We start from the raw sequence: 19,172 nt of genomic DNA on the forward strand, positions 1-19,172 counted from the left end.
TGTTCACCCTAAAGTTACTATTTGAGGTAGAATGCAAGCTCAATAGATAAGTATTATGTTTATTGTGTCTGATGGGATTATTATTTAATGACATGATTCTATAGAGGGTTTTCTGAGTTATTCATGTGTCTTTCTTCAGTTCAAGACAGAATTAAAAGATTAAGGCTAAAAGATTTATTTTTTATTTTTTTGTCAGAGCTGTGAGGCAGAATGCAACTACACTGTCTTGCTCTTCTACACAGTTCGCCTCCAGATATCCCCAATATCCATATTTTGTTTTTGTTTTATGGTTTTAAAGTTAATCTCTGTTTGTCAGGGCCATAAGGGCACTGATAGGCCTTAATGGTGCTGACCAGCCTCACCTGGGCCCTCCACCGCTGGGCCCAGGTGCCCCATTTCAGCTCAGCTGGGAACCATTGGTCAGGCCTGAGTTATGCTGCACGTCCTGTCTCTGGCCCTGCTCCCTGGATGAATCTGGGACTCACATTGTAGTCCTGTCTTCAGCCCTACATCCTGCTGTGCTTGATACTATCAAAAAGATTTTGAACAGAAAGTCTCTCCAGTGTCAGATAATTTTGTGTGGGAGTCACAAGACGCTTAACCTTACAACTGCTTCTGGGTGCAAGAAGACCGATGAGCAACACTGGGAACTTGAGGAGGTAGATGGAGGTCATGTACTTGGAGACATGTGATGACCACCCTTTGTGTGGGATCCAGCAGCTGTGTCCCGTTATAGAGACCTACAACTGCTCTTTAGATGGAAAAACACTACCAGCCCTGTTAGATGGGTGGATGCCCTGGATCCTAGGGCCCCTCTGTAGGACAGTTCAGAGGAGCCTATGCATGCTGGGGCCTAGAAAAAGACTCCTGTGTAGATACATTTGGGGACAGTCCAATGACTTGTTTACTTCTACGCTCTGAGCATCCTATGGAAGCACCCTACACTGCAGTCTGGGTAGGTGTGATGCTGTTCTTTAAATGTTTTATGGGAGAAAGGAAGCATGTGTGTGAGGCTACTTACAGAGTTTGGGTAATGGACTCAGAGGAGAGATGATAAGCATCACCAGCCTGTTGTCTGTAAGGGCTGTAGTACTTTCTGACGATATTTCTTCGGCATTCTGAGAGAGGTCTCTTGCATTGTCACTAACCAAGTCAAAAGCTGTTTGTCCCATTCCCACCTTGTAATCAAACTTACTTCCCATGACTGTGTCAGCTGCGTGTGTAGTAGGACAGCTGTCCTCAGCTTTCCTGCCATGATTCTGCCGTGCATCCTTCCTCTGACTGGCAGCTTATGGGCTGATGGTGTTGTCATGATGCCATGTAGAGCAGAACTGCAGATCCTTTCTCTGCCTCTCATAGTCCCAACTTGGAGTGAGCAGGTGGCAGTGTTTCCCAGACAAAGTGAGCATCAACAGTGTTGTGATACTAAAGTAGGCTTTCTTTATTCTAAACAAGTAAGAAGTGGTGTGGAGGAGTTGAAATCCTGTCATATGTTGACTTATACAAAAGGTAGAGAGGAGAGAATATCTGTAAATCAGGACAACTTCTATTTCACCTTTGCTGCAAGCTTAAAAGCTGGATGTATTAATCAGACAGTAGGTACTAGGAAACCTTCTCACTTCTTTCTGCAAAAAATCAGAGGGGAAAACCTAGGAAAAAAAAAATCTGAAATTTGATTGAAGTGTTGATTCACATGAGCAATTCTGATAGGAAGACAAAGGCTAATGACTTAAAAAAAGTTGCAATGTAATTATGACTATTTAACAAAAACATTACATGATTCTATAGAATCCTACAGATGGAAAAATGTTTTCTTTTTGAAATTTGTATTTGTCAGTGGGAAGATGAAGTAGGATAATTGTATTTAAACTACACAAGGTAATGAGAAGTAACAAATTTCCTTACTCTGTTAGCATTTCTTATTCTACAGTCTAAAGTATTTTAACATCTTCTTTTAAAAATCAGTATAAATTGGCACAGTGGTCTTGATAGAAATCATTGTTCTCTGGGGACATAAACCTCTGTATACTCCCTTGTTTTCCTTATCTTTACCCACATCTCTCTCATCTGTCACAATTCCACAATATTCAGTGTTAGTCAGGTATGTCAGAAGTTTTATTTCTTTCCCGTATGAATGAAGATGTACTATCACAATACTTTTTATTTGTCATATGAAATCTACACAAAACATCTTGATCAATCATTCTTGTTGTGTGGCTCATGTTCAGTTTACACACCTGTGTAATTCATTTCATGACACACCAACCTGTTAAATCATAAAATGCTATTATTCTTGCTTCTTTGAATGACTCATGTAGTTTAGTAACAGAGCATTTAGCAATAAACATAATATAGGCTTTTCCCTTTTAGCAAAATTTGAGCAAAAATAGTCCTTTCTGTATTTCTGGTAGGAAGTACATGTTTGCATGAAATAAGCATGAGATGGTGCTGGGTACAGTATAAGTCAGTTTATTTTATACATCAATCAAATATTTGCAGAAGGAACAGGTCTGCTATTTGCTCAGCCTAGCAGCTATGGAATCTTAGTAGGATATGAACTAATACCGTGATCCTTGTCATGTACTGTGCTGAGAGACTTGGGGGCTCTTGTGGACAAAAAGCTTGACATGAGCCAGCAATGCATGGTTGCAGCCCAGAAGGCCAACTACATCCTGGGCTGCATCAAAAGAGGAGAGACCAGCAGGTAGAGGGAGGTGATTGTGCCCCTCTGCTCTGCTCTTGAGAGGCCCAAATTGGAGTTCTGCTGCATCCAGGTCTGGGATTCCCAGCACAAGAAGAGTGTGGGTCTGTTCCCAGGTGACCTTATTGCAGTTTTTCATTATGTAAAGGGGGCTTATAAAAAAGATGCAGAACAACTTTTTGCTCAAACAGATGTTGACAGGATGAGGGGGAATTGTTTTAAACTAAAAGAGGGGAGATTTAGATTAGGTATTAGGAGGAAATTCTTCACTCAGAGGGTGGTGAGGCCCTGGCACAGGCTGCCCAGAGAAGCTGTGGGTGCCCTATCCCTGGAGGTGTTTTGAGGCCAGCTTGGATGGGGTTTTGGGCAACCTGATCTAGTGGGTGGCATTCCTGCCAATGGAAGGGGGTTGGAACCAGGTGGTCTTTAATGTCCTTTCCACCCAGAGCCATTCTATGATCTCAAGAGACCACAAGTGATCAGGACCTCCGTTTGTGCTTCATTTGAAAGACTTTCTAGTAGTTGGGTACATCTGTGTGTAAGATTGACTCAAAGTAGGTCTGAAAGGCAGAGTAAAAGAGATCCAATTTAGAAGAGAGAGCATTTCCTACAGGTTCACCATGGTGCCAATTGCTTTTGTCTGTACTCAGTTTTCTTTGGAGATTTCCTGTGGAAGAAATAAGCACCATTCATTCTCACCGCTAACTTAATGTAATTCAAGATCTTTCCATTGCAAAGAGTATAAAGTACAATTGGGTGTTCTAATCATAGTAAGTACTGTATAATTAGTCTTCCAAATGAATGTTTCCACTCATCAGGATGACTAAATAACTTGTTGAGTAAAATTCTTAATTTACATAACTAAAAGCCAATAACAGCTTCATCTCCCTTCATCTGATTATATTCTGGTTTTATATCCACATTTCATTGGCCACCTGCCACTCTCTAAAGGATAGGAGGTAATTAGAACCAGTGATAGTGCACTATTGTTATACTTTTTACAGCACAGATGCAGTTGGGTGCTATTATCATATCTGATACAATTTTGTGGATAATATCATTATGTCTTTGCTGCCCATAAATTTAATTGGAAATGTGAATCAATTGAAAATGCATTTTAATCTCTGCATCATGATACATTTTGCTTAACATAATGGTACTTCAAAGTTTTAACAAAATATGTTCCACTTTGCGCAGACAGCGAATCCTCTGTTGCCTCTAACTGTTCTGTATACATGTATACAGGCGTAGAATTTTTTCACTGTGGTAAAATATACTGTACAACATGCAATAGAAAGTATACTGAAGTATGGCTTTTAATATACGTAGCTGATTTAAAAAAAAAAAAGGCACGAACTTTACACTGAATTAAGAAAAGCTACAGGAAGGAATAGGATGTGAAACTGTTACTTTAAAAGCAACAGAAAAATAAAATTAAAAAAAAAAAAAAACAGTAGGATTGTTCCTGATAAATAACAACTGTGTCTGTCACAAGGTTGGTATATTGTAGGGAAACGAGTACCGTGTCACTTGGCCAGGTTTGCAAGGTAAAATGCCAGCACTGGCATTTGCCTCAGGTGTGATGCAAAACCTACAGGAGGATGAGAGGTGTTGATAATAGAACTAACAGGAGGAAGCTTGAACTCCACCTGTCTGGTGTAGGTCCAGTTAGGTCTAGGAAATCATCTGGTGGTGAGGTTGAGAGGGAGTGATGTGGCCAAGGAAAGGATGTGTGGGAAAATGGTATACTGCCTGTGGAGAAATTAAGCAGAAGTCATGCTACTATTTTGGAGCGGGAATTAATAACATAAATATTAGCAGCTACTTGAGGCTCATTAAGAAGCAGTCATCTGAACCATGGTAAGTTGCTGATGAAGACTTGTTCATCTAATTGGTGAAGGTAATTGAAGCAGTTTCAGGAAGGAAAATATGGGTGCAGGGTGGGGAAAAACAACAAAATACTAATCTGATCTGAGTGCACTTGGCTAGGGAAAGGTGCGTTCATGAATAAAAACTTGCACTTTTTGGAAAGACTCTGTTAGTGTTTCCTGTAGAAGCATATGCTGTGACTAACCATGATCCAATGCTGATGTAAATAACAAGAAAAATCAGGAAGTGATCATTTTGTCTGAGGTGAAAACATTTGTTTTCAGGTAAAGACCTTACTTTTTTTTTTTTTTTTTTTCTGGTTGGTTTTGGCGAGTGAGGGAGCAATTAGTATCTATTTGCTTGGCTGTACATGGAAGATGTTGAACAAGGCTAGAGTGGATTTTCCCCACCCCTTTTTTAAACTAGAGGGAAATTTCACCAATGTAGTTTGTTCATCTAGTTGAACAACTGCCCTAGATATATACACACAGCCAAGAAAGTATTCTTTCCCTTTATTTTGCAGAGGCTTTGTAAATAGTAGAGACATAGTACTTGGGTAGATTTATTTATCTGAGCTAAGCAGAGAAAGGTGCACAAAAATACTACTATATGTCCCCTAATTTGCTTCTCCTATTAATCATCTGACTTTACCTCAAAAATATCTTAGGACTTGACATTATGGCTCAGCACGTTGGTAACTCTTTATTTCTTTTTCATTTGCCATCAGCTATATTGTCATTTTTCTTTTCTTTTACTTCACAATCTGTCTCGGTTTTATTCTCTTCCTAGATTTATCTTTCCCATTATTATCCCTCTTCTTTTTTCTTGTTCTATATCAAAATCAAAACATGTTGTACCCTCTCATATCAACATTCACTTGCTTAGCATTCTTTAATGGTGCATTCTCTTCTTTTAGACAGCTCAGCTGATATGCTTTGTCTTAGAGAATCCTAGCATAAAGAAATTCTTCTGATCTTTTTCCTTGATTGTAGTTGAAATAGTCTTGTAGTTGTCTCTCTGTTTTTTTATTATTTTTTTATTTTTTTTACCCTTCCTTACCCATATGTTATGGTTGTGTAGTTGCTCTTCTTTCTTTATTTTAGTATTTAAATTTTATTCTCTTCCACTTGATTGTCCAGTTGAGCATTTTAGTGCTCTTTTCCTTCATCCAGTAATCTTACATCATCTGCTATTTAGCACTCCAATTAACTTGCTCCTTATAGATTTATGCCTCCTTATGGCTGCATTTACTGCTTCTGATGTCTTCGTGTGGTTCTCAGTACATAGATTATTATTTTTTGAAGCTCAAATATGCAACGTTTGATTTGTCCTGCCACCCTTGCATATGCATGCAAATAAGCTTACCTAAAAATAACTAAATACTAGTCCTTTTTGTATGTACCACCACCTGACTTGCTTTATCTGATTTGTGTATGCAGAATAACTGTATCAGTTTATTGTATGATTTTTTTTCCTTTAAACCCAAAGGAAGAGTGCAATCTTTCTACCTCATGTACCTGGATAGTTGAAGATTGCTTGTTTGTTTTCTCTTCTATTGTAAGGCGAAAGTCCAGATGTGAAACAGAGCTCCTATAGTGACTTTACCACTAAACTTTCATTCTGACTTCTTAACTGTGATAACCACTGTTTATAATGCCTGACACTTTCTGCCACTGTTGATCTGTCTTTTTGTTTTTTAATGTCACCTCTAGCGCAGCGGGAGTTATGAGAACACCAGCAGAGCTTTCCTTTTTGCTGCTGAGTAGAGTTCTGAAAGAAATTATTTACCAATGCTGATTGCATCAGTATACTCCAGATTTATGGTATAAGCCATACATATATATCCAGCTTACAAAGTATTCAGACCTCATGCTTCTTTCCTCTCTTTTTCCATCCTGCATTTGAGAACGCAGTTTGCAAAACCTCATGTTTTCATGGAAAGGCCAGTAAACTGTTATCATGACATAGTCTTTATCACCCTAGATTGACCTAATTTAATCTTCTTCATCTATAATGGTTGGCCCATGGTTCAAGTTTGGCTTTAGGTCCCTATCAAGATCAGTTAAACTGCCTATATTTCTCAGTGGATGGAATATGTTACATGAAGACCCACGCAAAACCCCTCTTAAGAAATCAGCTGTGGTGGGACAAGAAGGCAGCTGCTCCAGGGAGGCACTGGAAGACATGATAGGGGTAGCACCTTCTACACTATCTGCTGTTTTTAAGCAAATCTGATGGAAGAACTTTCACTGGCAGGTCTGCTTGTGTGACAAGAGCTGACTTGAAATAGCAGACACAACCCACTTATATCTGATCTTCCTAACGGTTGACTATTATATTGTGCATATTCATTTTAGAAAATGACTGCAGCAAACAGTGTTTACAATGATTATGCTCAGTCAAGGAAATACAAGCAAATTGGAAAAAAGAAATCTTTCTTTTTTGGTAGTAGTGATTGACTATGCTGATGATATGTTGGTCTCCTGTGGATGAGTTTAGATGGTGCAATTCCAATGAGTACCTGAAGGTTGGCCTCTGTATTCTCTAGAGTTGTTCTGCCAAGAAATGTGTCATGCCCTCCTCATTACATTTGGTAAATGCTTTCAAAAGATACTGAACCAGCTTATGCTTTCTGAAGACAAGCAGCAATGTTCTCTGGTGTCTCAAGAGGCAATCTACTGATGCTTTCAACTGTGGTAGGAAATGATTTTGTTTGCAAACCTTTGTGGCACTAATGAGATTACCTAATTATAAAGTCTCTCTTAACACCCTCACAGAGTACTCCTACTTAAAAGAATTTTGCAACCACATATGAACTATGTAAATAAATCTTTTTTTTTTTTTTTTAACTTCTGTTAATATAATTCAAGGTTAACAACTTATATTTGTCAGCGCTGTAAAAGAAAAGGGCCTCACTCTGACACTCATTTTTAAGTGGCCTCATGGTGAAATCCTTCTTCCAGTTTTCACTCAGTGGTCAGACCTAATGAAAGCCACCTTTAATGGCGTGCTAGTGGTTTTGTAGCAAATCATTTTTACTGCATGTCTCCATGGACTTCTGACCTGTGGTATATCTTGGTTAGAAAAGGCATGAGTCCAAAATGCATAGGGAAAGTTTGTTATCCCACAGCAAGATAATGCTTTCCACAGTTTCAGTCCTCATAGATATATAATTGTGATGTTAGCTTTAAATTGAAGAATCTGTGACGTGTAACAGGAGTCTGAGTCATAACTCCTAAAGCCTGATTCTCAGTATAGCATAGAAAATTTTAATATGTCCCACAAATGAACTCATGCTGGTGTTTTCAAAGAGCATAGAGGAGGTGTGCATAGGTATCCCATTAATTTCCTCACCGTCCAGTGTATCCTGCTGCCATGGAGCTCAGCCCTTCAAAGAACTTCACTCTGTGGAGCTCGTGTGAAGAGTACAGTTTTCATCACTATTCCGTTTTCCTTTACCACCTCAACATTAAAGCAGTAATGAACTTCTTCAATTTGTGCTGGTATGCTTCAAAACTACAGATTTCTCTGAAATAAAGTGTATTGGAAGTGGGGAATATCTGTGTAACCAGTCTAATCTAGAGAAGTTTGGGATATATCATCATGGCAGAGCTGCATGTCCTATGAGGACTTCTAATGAAGAAAAATTAGGAGTGGTAGGAGATAGTTAGGAGCCTTTTACATCCTGTATTTCTTCTATGTTCCACATCCCAGAGCAGAGGTCATAAAGAATAGATTATGAGCTGGTGGCTTGGAAGGCTGTTGTATCAGAGGTAAACACTGATGGTTAAAATACAGTGTAATGTAAAACTCCATCAGGCAAAGTGGGTAACACTTGGCAGAGAACTTAAAGGTGAAATGACCACAGCTGATTTTTTTTTTTCCCCTTGATCTTAACTTTAACTCTAGAATTCGGGGAACATTGTTTTAATTTTTCCATTAATAGTGGCACTCTACTATTTGGTTTAGAATCAGGAAGCAATGGGGGGGATGCTTTGCTTCAGGTGACGGGGCTGGTTGTGTGGTGTTGGCAGGTTGGGGGGGCTACACCAGGAGCAATAGGACTCAACACTTAATGTTTTCTGTGAAAATTGTGTGCTTACAATGGTTTATTGATAGCTGAGTTTGTTTCTCAAGTGCATATATTTCATCCTGCTGGGGGGTAAGTTTGGATTGCAAAAGCTAAATATTGCATGTTGAAAAGGTGGAAGAGCTATAATATTCAGGAAGAATGCTAACACTGTATTGGGATACTTCTGTGATGTAAATCTTTAGTACGAGTAAAGAGTGTTGGCCTTCCCCCAGTAGCACACACAAATATGGGTGTTGCTGGTTACTTACCCCATCGTGCACTGAAGAAGCCCAACTGAACTGCCTGAGTAACTGCTTGGTTATTTCTGTGCTCCCTGTGTGGTACAGGCAAGCACTGCCTCTTGCTTAACTCAGACAGCAAAACTGTGATTAGCATCTGTGGCAGTGGAAAGAAGATTGACTTTTGATATGCTCAGGGCACATTTATTTTCTGCAGACAAAGAATAGTTGTTGTTTCTGCTTCTGCTGTGTAGGCTGAGATTGTTTCATAGCTGCCTAGAGGGGCCTGAAGACTTGATTTGAATCAAAAATAAATGGTACCTGGGTCTGCAAATCCTTGAGGTGACACTGAAAATTTCAGCTTTGGCACATCTGCATCTCAGCTTTCCTAAAAGGAAAAAAAAAAACAAAACAAACAAACAAAAAAAAAAAACAGACTTGCAGTACTTCATGTTTGACATCAGGACAGAAAGCTTTCCTCTACTAGAATCTGCAGATGTTGAGACGATGTGGGGTAGCTGTGCCAACGGAAAAATCATTTCTTGGAGCAACAATTGAGTCAATGCACTGCTTTGGAGCTTCTCTATCATTTTCATGTTGTTAGCCTTGTGAAGAAGGACTGTGCAAGGGAATTTTCCCATGTAAGGTCTGATGGCTCACCAGACAATAGAAAAACTGTCCTCTAACTGTCAGGACTACTGAGAAAGAAGCAGTTATTCCTCTCATTTCAAGATATTGCTAAATTTTATGTTAACATTAAATTTTTTCTTTATATAATACTGTCTTCAAGATATAACAGTTGTTAAAACAAGTGCTTATATTTTATTATTAATAGACCAAGAGATAAAACTTCAGGTTTTTAATTCATTTGCGTAACTTACGCATTCACTTTGATTATAGAGACATAATTAAGATGAGTAATTACAAAGCCTGTGTTTCCTAGTAACGTATTCATGCAGTAGTAACTATGGTGTTTTACAATATCAAGCTCATATGTAAAGCAAATTATCTATTTAGTTGGAATGATATCACTAGAGCCAATTTAAATTCTCTGATAAGCATGATTATTCATTAGCTGGCTGCACATTATCTAAAAGCCACTTGCATCTCAGTAAAAAGTTGGAATATTATCCCATCCTAGACACATTTGCTCTCAAAAGCTGAATATACAAGTTTAGCTAGTTCAGCTGAGACCGTTTTATTTTTGCAATTCCTAATTAACTGGAATTAAATTGCTGCTGACACATCTGTCTTAGAGTAGGTTTCACTGAGCTTCTGATCTGCTGCAAAACCTCTTTCAGAAAGTGGCTCCTTAGGCATGCGAAGGTCTACTTCAGAAATGACAAAAAGGAAAAAGCAGTTTTCAATAGGCAGCTGGGTGAGTTTCCCTGGATTGATTGTTTTATGATGTTGAATTTTAAAATGCACTGTTAATAGTATATTAGGTGCTGAACGTGCTGCAGAGGTGTCTTCAGGTATTTAAGTCAAAATAAATAAAATATTGACTAAGCTGATCTTGGTAGCTCACTGAATTAAACTGAAGCATTATATTCCAGTTTTAAACAATGCATTTGTAGGGATTTATTCCGGCTTAAATCAATGCTTAAAACTCTCCACTCTGAATTGATTTGGTACAAATTTGTGTGCGTAGACAAAATCTAAGAGGTCTGTAACACTCATCTGAAACTTGCAGGAAGGATTCTTACCTTTCCTTGAATGCTGTAATTTCCTATGTGACCTTCTAGTATCTTAGTATGCTATGTAGTTTTCACATATGTCAGGGACTGGGGATGTTGGGGAAGGTGGAACAATAAAACATGGTTTTCATCCCTGGAACAACAGAACACAAAAATGCTATTCTCAGTTCTTCTCCTTACTGCTCCAAGCTAGGGTCCTGCACACCTGCATGTGCACGTGAGCATGACTTTGGCCTCATGGTTTTAAAAACAACTAGAAAAATAGTGGAAGACAATTTTTTTTCTGCTTCAGAGTGTCTTACTGATAGTCTGAACTACCCACTGATGCGGAATTTCAGGTTGGTAGGATAGGATGGGACTTGGGGTCTCTCCTGAGAACCTCAGCAGAAAGTTTTGTCCAGAAAATAACCAGATCCTTGAAATCTGGTAATGTGTATGAATGTGGCTTTTAGCAGCTGCAACTTCCTTGCGTATTGAGCACTCCTTTCCTATTGCCATACGGTATCTTGAATGCATGTCCTGTATTACTGATGTATTTTGTAATGAATTAACATTTTCTGGTTTACACATTATGACCCTTTTTTGAAGGTCTCTTCTAACCTGGATGATTCTGTGATTTTTTTTTGTAGACTCTTGTTGATATCATGTAAATTTACTGATTTGAATATTAGTATTACTTTACATTTCAGTGAGAAAGAGTATATAAGTGATTTGAGAGAAGGATAAGACTTTAACTTCATGCTATTTATGGCTTTGTCTGTTTAAAGATGTCTACAGTCAAACCTGGATTGTTTATTTCTTAAAATGTCAGTGTTGTTAATCTCCATTAATTGAAGTATACGTATTTTGCATTGAAGTCATATGTACAGACCCATTGAATATGGTCCATTTCTGAGTTTCAGGTCTGAAACTCAAAAATCAAGGCCATGTAATGCAAGGATTTTTGGATCAGGTTCAGCTTCTGGTCTAGAATATCCTGTAGTAAAGCAAAAAAATTGTAATCGGAAGAAGCTTGCATACAATAGTAAGCAGAACAGAGAAACCCTTCCATGGTGGTTCAGATTTCTTGGAATACATAGCACTGGATTTTGGGAGGGGCTGGGGAGGAGCCCCAAGGACAGACAGAGCTGGGTCTGTTTAGCCTGGAAAAGAGAAAACTGAGGGGAGACTTCATCAGTGCATATAAATATCTGAGGGGAGGGTGTCGAGAGGATGGAGCTGGTCTCTTTTCATCTGTGCGCAGAGAAAGGACGAGAGGTAATAGGCACAAACTGAAGCACAGGAGGTGCAAATGAACTCCTGGTGGGGGTGATCCTGGAAACATGAGCGTGAGTGCTCTGTGATCAGATCAATGGGAGTGCAAATCATGCTGATGTGTTGTAACAGGTACAGCTCCCTAGCATGTTTAGCATCCAATTTTTATTGATGTATTGTCCCTTGGGTAGCAAATAACTTGGGAACTAACATTACACTGGAAAATGCCAGGCCATAAATTGGGTGACCTGATCTAGTGGGAGATGTCCCTGCCCATGGCAGAGGTTGGAATGAGATGATCCTTTGAGTTTCTCCCATCACAAACCACTCTGATTCTGTGATAAATAGCAAAATTTTGTTTTTTGTTTTATTTCTGTTTGTTTTAATTAAAAAAACAAACAAACTTGAAATTAATGGGGAGAAAGACCAGAGCAGATGATAGCCAGATTTTTCAGACCCTTCATCTGAGATGTAGAAGGCCAACGCTCTGATCTGCCCTGCTACATCAAGTCCCACCTGCAAAAAAAGCAGTATGGAAATAAATAACACTGTGTCAATGTGACCTTCCTTGTCATCCTTACTAGAACTGTCCTTTAACTTTTTTTTTTTCCTCCTCCTGACTTGTATGCTAACCTGAGGGTGCCAGCAAGGAGTAGCAATTGTGTAGCAGACCACAAGGAGAGCATTTTACTTGACTGTTTTGGGCATCAGCGTTTAGCCCAAACTATTCCTGGGGTGGTAGGGGAACAGACTAAAAGCCAGCCCATATGTCTATGTTTTAGAGGCAAAGAGTTTTCCTGCACTTGTTTGGAATGAATAAGGCTAGTGGCAGCAACTGCTATGCCTGAAAGATGCAATTTCCTACCTTAATAATTGTGGATTTTTTTTTTTTTTTGCTCTTTCACTTTAAAATTGAATCTTGCAGTGAAAATGCAAATCAATGCCATAATGATATAATAATTGGCAGGTTGGTCTGAACCATAGTGCTTAACTGTTGGGGTGGAGGTAGATAGAATAAGTGGTAAATATTTAGAGTTGTGCATTCCAATTACAGAAAAACATCAATTCCACTCCTACCACAGTAGTTACTGTCAAAAGTGAGAATACACATTTTATCCTCAGGTGCTCTCTGTTTTTTTTTTGTGTGTGTGTGTAATATATTGCATGTAAACAGCTACAGTGAGAGATGATGTTCATAAGGAGGAGATATAAATTGAAAGTTTGGTAAGGAATGAGATGAGCAAAATACTAGCAGTAGTTTACTTTTGAGTTGCTTTCTCCCACTCTTGACCATGTTGTCTGATGACACTTGCAAAAGTAGGCTAGTACAGTATAGGTGGTCACCTTAATCAAGATTACCCAACTGAAATTAGGCCCAGATTTATTAAACAAATAAATAAACAAAGGCATTTGAACTTCACTCCACAGATTCCAGGGCTCTAAGCCTGAAAGCCATTGCTGTCTGTCCTGTGGGCTGTCTCCCTGCTCCAAAAGCAGCTACAGTTCCCTCTAACTTCATGCATGCATTTGGTGCTTTGAACCCTCATCAGAAAGAGCAGAGGGTGTTTCTACCAGGGTTCATGAGCATGGCTGCATGTGCTTAAAACTTTAGGTAGATAACCTTGAAATTTTTTCCAAGGTCTTTACCAACATTAATTTACACGATACAGCAGCATTCCAATTTAATGAGATCAACTTAACGCTTCAGTTAATATCATGCAAATGAAGTGTGATTTGCTAGAACATATTCCACATGTCAAGTATTATACAGGAATAAGATTTATTAGTAAATAGTAAACAATTCCCATTGCTGGCTTCATTAAAGAAAATGTTTTCAGCATGGAGGATATGTTTAAGAAAGACAGTTTAAAAAAAAAAAAAAAAAGCAGAGGTATTTGGAATTGGGATGATTAAGCTTATTCTGTGTTTGCACGCTGAACAGACAGTTGCTTACAAATCTTGCTTCTATGGAAGATGAGAGAAGTGATGCTCCTGCTAGTTAAGCATTGCAAAACTGTTCTCTTCAGTCTGGTCAGCTGAAGCAGAAATCACTCGAGACTGAAGGTGAAATTGTTCTCTTCATATGCTGACATATGCAGGTTCTGTATGGATGGAGACAATACACCAAAAGAGGAGAGCTTGACTGTGTGATATGGCAGAATAGTATCTCAGGGAGTATTGGAAAGAAGTCAACTTGCTGCGTTAATAGGGGCTCCATGTCCCACTGTGCTGACTTCAAGTTTCAGGTAAGGGGAAAGCGTAGTGAAAGGAGATGCTGGTCTGCTCCAGGTGAGGATTCTGGCATCTCCTTAGTGTTGCTACGGTACTTTTCAAGTAAAGATACTTCTGAAACCTGCTAGGGAAGTCTGGTTGATTTATCGGTTAATTGAGGGACATTGTTTTCCGGTTGCAGGTTGATCCACATTTTGGATTCTTCCAATGTCTGCAAGACTTTACCAAGTAGCTTGATCAAACAGTTTTCAGACCGATGGGTCTCTTCAGTCTGTTTGTTCTGATTACAGGATTTTCTTTACATCCAGTGTTTACTGTTGGTTCAGCTTGGATGTCTGAAACTTCTAAAGCAGAACAATCAGTGGTAGATAATGAGTCACAAATATCCCTGTTCCCGTGTGAGCAGGGGCAATGGAGTATTCACATAAAACATTCCTACAAATAAATCTCTATTCTTTAAATACAGAGAACTTTGAAACAGTTGAACACAGAACACACATTTATAGAACACTTCAAATTAACTGGTCTTGGGGTTGTCCCAGTTTTAGGAGTTGAGAGTCTCTTGGGCTGGGCTAAGGAGTCTTATAATGGTGACTTTGAATTGATCTTAGTTGTCCTATCTAGCTGTGTTTTTAAATCTTATCATATCTCTCAAGTGAAGTCAGAGGTGGTTTGCAGAGTAATATTCTTTTGGGAAATGGATGAGAGGAAGCTCACACATTGTGAAAGAATCTGAGCTAAGATGATTAGTGTGAGACAAAAAGGATGCTTGTGAGTTGTTTCTCTAATTATATATTCCTCTTCTCAAAACTGGAGTGTAGACTATACAGATTTAGGTGCTTTTTAATTATTAGTTTCAGTTGTATGTGCCTATGTCCCTATGGGTAGCATTTATAAATATTCTTAGGTTTTTCTACACCTCTGCAATTATTTAATCTCTGACAGCACTGCCTTTTTCTCAATTTATGCCAATGTATTTCAGCTGAGATTTTTGGCCTGTTCTCCCTGACACTGCCTTTAAGATGGCTGTACTAATTAAATTGAAAAATTTATATTTTATATTCAATTGTTTCAAAAACATGAAAACTTGGGGCTTCCCTTCATCTTTGTAAATGCAGGCCCTATCTCTGTCAATGTGGGGAAAAAAAAAAAATGTTCCAGTTGCATAATTATACATTATGCCAAATAATAAACTCTACTTTGAAAATGATACTCAGTTCTGAATTACTCACTCTGAAAACACCCCCTTCTATACTGTAGTGTGCTATTGCATTTACATTTTATATGGCAACATTAATGTATCTAAACAATCCAAGCCTACAGGTGACATAAATGACAATGACAGGCACAGGGCAGTTTGTATGAAGAGGAAAGAGAGGATTTGGTGGAGGCTTTTTCTCCTCTTCCCTTCTTGTTTCTCAGCAAGATAAAGGTGAGGGAAGTACTTACAGCCCTCTGGGTTTGGAGACCCGCACATAGAACAAAGGCAGAAGTAAGAAGAAAAGCCCCATCAGGGTATGTGACTACACTGTACTTGGATTTGTTTAATGGCGTACCTAAACATCTCTCATTGGGACCTGACAGATTCAGTGTCAGGAAGCTAAACTGAATGAATGAGGAATGGAAAACAGAATTGCCTGAAAGAGAGGTGCTGGTGTTAAGTTCAGATGATTTCAAGGCTTTTGTGGAAATGCAGCATCTGGTGAATATTTAAAGGCTATCAGAGGGAAAGTCATCCTATATTTATCTTACTTCTTCTTATGCTGTCTTTTCCCAAATCTACTCTAACAGCTGTTGCTGGAGACCATCTACTTGGCTAGATGGGCCTGTTGTCCCAGGACTGTATGTGACTATAATACAGGTCCTGGTATTAAAATAGGCAGGAGATTCTACAGGCTTTAGTTTTATTTAATAACTTTGAGCGTTCATGGAAAATCTTATTATCAATAGAAAGTATGCCTTGACTTCAGTGTGTTTAGCTCTTTTACCTCTGTGGTAGCAAGAGGCATTCCAAATAAACATAGCAGAGTTTAATGAGCAATCAGGGAAAAAATCAGAACACTTTGTTGGTTCAGATTCCCTTTTATAATCATAATTTTGGCTCATATATTTTGTGATGTATTTGTTCATAGTTATTTGTAGAGTGCCTTTACTTTGGAGTTGCTCTCTGCATGTCTTCCAAATCTCTGTCATGTTGCCTGTTTCCAGCACTATGTCAGAACAGCGCAGACACTTCAGCTATGATCATATTGGTTTAGCTTTCTGATCTCTGGAGCTGATGTGTTGACCCAACAGGGCATGGTCTGTCCACTTCTCTCCTCAGAAGGAGTGAGCATATTTTGAGGGCAAAGCCCTCAGTAATACCTATTCCTTTTTCTATAGCAACATTGATGGTAAAGCCTTTTGCCGGGGGAAAGAAGGGGGGGGGGAGGAACCATAGCCTTTTGGGGAGAAAACCATTGATAGATTTCTCCCAGCACATAAAATCAGTGGGAGAGGAATGCTATTTGAACCGTCTTTACTCTTCTTTCTTCACCTCTTGGTTTAGGGCTTCAAAAACATGTCCCGAGGCTATGCAATGCTGTTTGCTCATGCCTCACTACACCATGCCAGCAACTCCACAATTGCAATTGAGTAGCCTGGAACTGCTCCGCATGAAGACATTTAGCTGTGTGAAGGCCTTCCATGCCCTGGGAGGGTCCAATGCTGGTGGAAGTGTGTTCCCACCCCTGTTGAATTCTGCAATGAGAACAAATTGACCTGGTGATGATGAGTTATCTATTTCTTTTAAAACAAAGAGAATACAAATCAATTGCTCTTGAGCTTTAATTGTTTTATTGAGCAGTATAAATAATATCATGTATCTAAATTAAATACAGTTGTTATGGTTGGGTTTCTCATCGAAAATTTAATAACAAAAAGAAGGTGGGGGGGAGAGGTAAAGAAATCCCATGTTTTGACGTGTGTTGCTGCAGCAACAACTGCATTACATACCATTTGTTTCCCTTCTGTGACCATGAGATGCAATTGAACTTGGTTCTCCATATCCGGACATCAGCTTTGCTGTATGATCTGCTTTCATGCTCAACACTTGCGAGAACCCTCCATGAAGCAGGGCACACATGGCACAGCTTTGTTTGCAGAGATCTCCCTTCTTTCTGGCAATTCCTGGTTGTTACGTGTCACCACAGGAGGCAGCAGCTGAATCACACAAGCCAGCAGTAAGGCTGGGAGCAGGAGGACGGGAAATGTATGGCTCAACAGCTGGAGCATAGCACCCAGACCACTGGAACTGAGTTTTCATCTTGTTTTAATCTACCTGAGCCACTGCATACACTGTCACTTCTCTCGTTTAGGAACTGCCTTCTCTTTGCAGTCTGTTTATCTCCCATTATGTGGGAGGCACTTGAAGCACCTCTAGCTGTGCAGAAGAAAGAGCCCCAGGCTCACACGAGCCATTTCTCACAAGCAGGGCTGGTTTGGAGCAACCTGTCAGGTGTGCACAGTATAGCCATGTGCTACGAAAAGATACCAGCTGAATGTCCTGAGCAGTGGTGCCATAGCAGCGTGCTGGTACTACTGGTTTCTTCACTGTACACACGTGCCCTTCTTGCAGTCCTGCAGCACGGCTGCTGGTGACACAGAAGTGGGAGGAGTGGCTGATCCACTACAAGGCCGTACTGCCATTCAGGTGCTGCAGACCTGGACAGGCTGCAGAGTTGGGCAAAGAGAAACGTCATGAAGCTCAGCAGAGGCAAACGTGGGGTCCTAAGGAGGAATCATACCACGTGCGCGCCTAAGGAGGAATCACACCACGCACTGGGGCAGGTTGGGGGCTGGCCTGCTGGAAAGCAGCCCTGTGGAGAAGGACCGGGCAGTCCTTGCAGACAACAGGTTAAGTGTAAGCCAGTAAAGGGCCCCTGTGGCCAAGAAGGCCAGTGGGATCCTGGGCTTGCACTGGGACGAGTGTTGCCAGCATGGCAGGTGAGGTGATCCTGCCCCTCCACTCAGCCCTGCTGAGGCCACGTGTGGAGGGCCGTGTCCAGTGCTGGGCTCCCCAGTGCAAGAGAGACCTGGAGCTCCTGCAGAGAGTCCAGCAGAGGGCTACAAAGATGATTAGGAGAGCCGAGCATCTCTGTTAGGAGGCAGGGCTGAGGGAGCTGAGCTCATTTAGCCTGTAGAAGAGCAGGCTGAGAGGGCATCTTCTCCCTCTGTACTGATAAGACTCCTCTTATCCTCTGGACTCTTTTTTTTGGTGGTGCCCAGTCACAAGATGGGAGAGCCACCGCCAGGAAAGGGGCCCTCAGCCCCCCTGACCCTCCTCCTCCTTCCATGCGAGGGCCTCTTTCAGGCCGCACAAGCCCCCTCCCAACACGGCCACATTGGGCGTGGGGCGTGGGGCGCCATCACAGGGGCATCACCGAGGCTCCCTGATGTCACTGTGGCATCCGCCCCCCGCTGTGTTCCGGGGCCTATAAAAGCTCCTGCGCCTGGCCCACCCCTCGCTGATGTCCCAGGCCCTCTGGCGAACGGCAGCGATGGTTGTCCTGAAGAGGTCCTGGGATGAAGGCTGCCCACGGCTTCGTGGGAGTGGTGCAAATTGGGCAATTGAGCCTAAGAAGAAGTGGCGGCGGAGGACAGAGAGCGGAGGCGGAGCAGCCGCGGCGGACGGTGTGGAGCCCATGGAGGTGGATCCACCTGTGGAGGAAGAGCTGATGGAGGTGGATCCACCTCCAAGCCCTCTGATGTGGCACAGTGTCATCGTGCCAGGGCTCCCACCTGCGACACATCACCACCGTCGTCGCAAAACCGCCCGGTCTGCTCCGTACTCCCGGCCCTGCCTCCGCCTCCACAGCTAGGGGGGAGAGGCCATCCGTTTACCATCTGGCAGGATTGCCTGCTCGATGGCCTCTTCCCCCATCCCCTGCCCCCCATCCCCGCCTCTTGTCCCAAGCTGTGGACAAGAGCGCACTCGGCTTCCTGTGGGCTGCTGCACCAGGGCGACAGGAGAAGCCCTCCGAAGGCCACGCTCGGCGTGGGGCATCTCGGTCTGAGGACGAGAAGGCTGCCCAAGAGGTGCTTGAAGACAAATCCGCGCCCTGCATGGC

At 41.1% G+C, this 19,172-nt stretch overlaps 1 long non-coding RNA gene across 1 annotated transcript; it reads left to right on the forward strand.

Annotated features, from left to right (window-relative positions):
• Positions 1-460: 460 nt before the first annotated feature.
• LOC137850633 (uncharacterized) lies at positions 461-15,274 on the forward strand. The gene is made up of 3 exons (XR_011092695.1): positions 461-955; positions 13,932-14,078; positions 14,246-15,274. It is a non-coding gene; the product is annotated as an uncharacterized lncRNA (long non-coding RNA).
• Positions 15,275-19,172: the final 3,898 nt, after the last annotated feature.

The sequence above is a fragment of the Anas acuta genome, chromosome 2 (assembly GCF_963932015.1).
Source record: "Anas acuta chromosome 2, bAnaAcu1.1, whole genome shotgun sequence".
Taxonomy (NCBI): domain Eukaryota; kingdom Metazoa; phylum Chordata; class Aves; order Anseriformes; family Anatidae; genus Anas; species Anas acuta.